Here is a 4,271-nt window from a genome sequence, read left to right on the forward strand (position 1 = left end):
AAGGTGGAGGGTCAGAGAAAAAGAGGATGGATTGGCCAGGTGACATCATTGATGGACTCAAGTGTGGCAGTGGTAGTGAGGTTGGCCCAGGATCGGACATTGTTTCATTCTGCTCTGCATGGGGTCACTATGAGTCGGTTCTGACTTGATGGCACCTGACAACAACACAAGGATGAAAATTTTTACTCTTTGAGTTAAACTGTTACTTAGTTTAAAAGGTGACATGAGAGGATCATTTCATTGCAAGGCTTGAACATCAATTCATTGCCACAATTTCAGGGATTCCTCCAGACTCAATAGATCTAGTAAGTACAGATTCTTTAAGAATTTGAAGTTCTGTTCCACATTTTTCTCCCTTTTTATCCGAAGTCATCTGTGTTTCTGATCAAAATGCTCAGTAATGGTAACCAGGCCCTATCGAGTTTTCATGTTCTCATGGTGGAGGAGGTAGTGGTTCATGTAGACAATGAGTCCAGTAGACCCATTCCTTCTCTGATCCTTTTCTTTGGTGGCGGTGGTGAAGGAGTGGGTAGGAATAAGGAATGAGGGTTAGGGTTGGGACTATGGCTAGGTTTTAGCTAGGCCCAGGGCTTCATTTATTGTTAGGGTTATAGTTACTCACCAGTCATTCCTCAGAAACTCTATACAGTGCCACTAGAAGTCAGAACCGACTTGATAGAACTTAACAACAACAACAACAGGGTTAGTGTTAGGAGTAAAGATTGGACTAAGGCTAGGAGTAAGGCTTGCTCTAGTTTTTAGGGTTGCAGTGAGATTTTTATTTATTTACTCTTGAAATCTATTTGATTTGCTCTTCATTGGAAGTTCTGTAGCTACACTATTCCCTCTATTTTATGAGTTTTTACTGTTGTTGTTCTTGCGAGTGTATCTCTGAGTCTCTATTTTCAATCTTATAGGCCTGTTTTACTTTGTATACTTCTGTATTTTGGTTGTAAAATACGGCCTTGGTGATAGAAATGATACTGGAGACAGCATGACTCAATTTTGTAAGACCAATGACTTATTCCCTACAAATACCATTTTAAAACACTATAAAAGGTAACTATACACATGGACTTCATGGGATGGAATACACAGGAATCAAACTGACTACACTGGTGGGAAGAGACATTTCCATATCATCAGCCAAAACAAGGCCAGGGACCAGCTGTGCAACAGACCATGAATTGCTGAAGAAAATTAAAACAAGTTCATGACAGTCAAAATATGACCATGAATATATCCTACCTGAATTTAAAGATCATCTCAAGAACAGATTTGATGCATTAGACACTATGACTGAAGATTAGAAGAGTTGTGGGATGACATTAAGAACATGAGACGGGAAGAAAGTAGAAGGTCATTTAAAAGGAAAGATAAAAATGGATGTCAGAGGAGACTCTGAAACTTGCTCTTAAAAGGCAGAAAAGCTAAAGCAAATGGAACAAATAAGGAAGTAAAAAAACTGAACAGAAATTTTCAAAGAGCACTTAGAGCAGACAAAGTCAAGTATCATAATGAAATGTGTAAAACCTGGAATTAGAAAAGCAAAAGGGAAGGACACCCTCAGCATTTCTCAAGCTGAAAGAACTGAGAAAAAAATTCAAGCATCACCTTGCAATACTGAAGAATTCTATAAGCAAAATATTGAATGATCCAGACAACATCAAAAGAAGATGGAGGATGACTCAGAGAGGGAGAGGGGCTGTGTGCCGAGGACCAGGGAGCAGTCTTGCAGGGTATACCCTTCGGTTGACTGATGATGCATGGGAGGGGATTGTAACCATGGCAATGAAACAATTATACGATAGGATGAATGTAAAGCTAATGTTCTCCCATGTAAACTATCACATAATTCACAATAAAACATTAAAAAAAAGATTGGAGGAAAGCTCATTTAAGAACCTGCAATATGCAGACGACATAACCTTGCTTGTTGGAAGTGAAGAGGAACTAAGGTATTTGCTGATGAAAATCAAAGACATCAGCCTTCTGTATGGATTGTACCTTAATATAAAGAAAACAAAAATCCTTACAACTGGACCAGTAAATAATATCATGATAAACAGAGAAGACATTGAAGTTGTCAAAGACTTAATTTTGCTTGAAACCACAATCAACACTCATGGAAACAGCAGTCAAGAAATCAAAGGACACTGTATTATGCAAATCTGTTGCAAAAGACCTCTTTAAAGTGTTACAGAGCAAAGATATCAGTTTGAGCACTAAGGCATGCCTGAACCAAGCCTCATATGCATGTGAAAGTTGGAAAATGAATAAGGAAGACTGTATAAGAACCATTGCATTTGAATGATAGTGTTGGAGAAGAATACTGAAAGTACCATGGACTGCCAGAGGAACAAACAAATCTGTGTTGGAAGAAGCACAGCCAAAATGCTCCTTAGAAGCCAGTATAGCGTAACTTCATCTCTCATCCTTTGGACAAGTTATCAGGAGGGAAAAGTCCCTGGAGAAGGACATCATGCTTGGTAAAGTGAAGAGTCAATGAAAGAGAGGAATATTCCCAAGGAGTTGGATTGATACAGTGGCAACAGCAATGGGCTCAAATGTAACAACAGTTGTGAAGATGGCACAGGACTGGGAAATGTTTCATTCGGTTGTACTCGAAGGCACCTAACAGCAACAAGAAGGCAACAGATTCAGAAGTCTGGATCCTATGACAATTTGAAATTCTGTTCTACATTCCTCCCCCTTTGAGCAGATTTTTTTTAAAAAGAATCTTTTATCAAAATGTTCAGTAATGGTAGTAGGGACCATCAGTTCTGTTCTTATGACAAAGGAGGCACATTGCTCATAGAGGTAATTGGTCACACATTGCAATTCTTCCTCCTATTCCTGAATCTCCTTCCTCTGATATTCCTGGTGAATAGAGACCAATTGTTGTACCTTGAATGACCACTTGCAAGCTAATCACTTTTGTGATGTAAAAAGAGCAGCATAGGCACAAATGCAAGCAAGAATGGGGGGAAAAACTGATGCCAAGTGGAGATCACCAAGGAGCTGAGGAAAAGAAAGTGAAAAGAAGCAAGGACCTCCCCCTGGAGCCAACAGAGAGAGAAAGCCTTTCCCTAGAGCCAGCACCCTGAGTTCCAACTTTTAGCTTCCCGAGAAAATTTCTGTTCCTTAAGGCCAGTCACTTGTATTTTTGTTATAGCAGCACAAAATAACTAAGTAAGACAGGTTCCAATTTCTCAATACTCTTCCTAAATCTTGTTTCTGTTTTTTTGATAATGACCATCCTGACTATGAGTCGGTACCAACTCAATGGCACCTAACAACAACAGTGAGTGTGAGGTGATATTTCCTTGTAACTTTGAAGTGTGTTTCCCCACTGGAGTGCTGGTGTGGCGCTGCAGGATAATGCACTGGATTGTAAGGTCAGTTTGAGTGGCAAGGTCGGTGGTTCAAACCCACCTGCTGCTCCTCGGAAACCCTATACAAAGTCAGAACCAATTCGATGGCACTTAACAGCAACAGCAGTGGGTAATGATGTTGGGTATCTTTCCATGTGCTTATCAGAGTCCTGGACTACTAACCACACGATTGGTGGTTCAAACCCACCAGACACTCCTTGGAAACCCTACACAGGAGGATTACCATGAATCTGAACCAACTCAATGGCATTTAACAACAATAACAAATTGGCCATTTGTATTAAATCTGCTGCAAAAGACCTTTTTAAAATCTTATAAACTAAAGATGTCACTTTGGTGCCTAAAGTGTGTTTGACCCAAGACATGGTACTTTCAATATTTTCAATCACCTCATATGCATGTGGGAACCCTGGTGTGGCGCTGTGGGTTAATGCACTAGACTGCAGGATTGGTGGTTCAAGCTCACCAGCTACCAGCTACTCCTTGGAAACCCTATACAGGGTTGCTATGGGTTGGAATCAACTTGACAGCACACAATAACAACAACGTATGTATGTGAAGCTGAACAATAAAAAAAGAAGACTGAAGAAGAACTGATGCATTTGAATTGAAGTGTTGGTGAAGAATATTAAATATAAAGACAAAAATGAGAAATGTAAAGATACTGATAATAAAAGGCAATAGCAATGGAAAAAAAAATAGAGGTATTTTACTACATCAGAACCAACTTACTAGAGTTGTTGGAACAGAACTCCAGTATAAGTTGGGGACTACTCGTGCAGCCAGAATGCTCCTTAGGCACAAGAATGGCAAAACCCTGTCTCACACACTTTGGACATGTTATCAGAAAAGACCAATCCCTGGAGAAGGACAACA

This window comes from Chrysochloris asiatica, unplaced genomic scaffold, assembly GCF_000296735.1.
Source record: "Chrysochloris asiatica unplaced genomic scaffold, ChrAsi1.0 scaffold00328, whole genome shotgun sequence".
Taxonomy (NCBI): Eukaryota; Metazoa; Chordata; class Mammalia; order Afrosoricida; family Chrysochloridae; genus Chrysochloris; species Chrysochloris asiatica.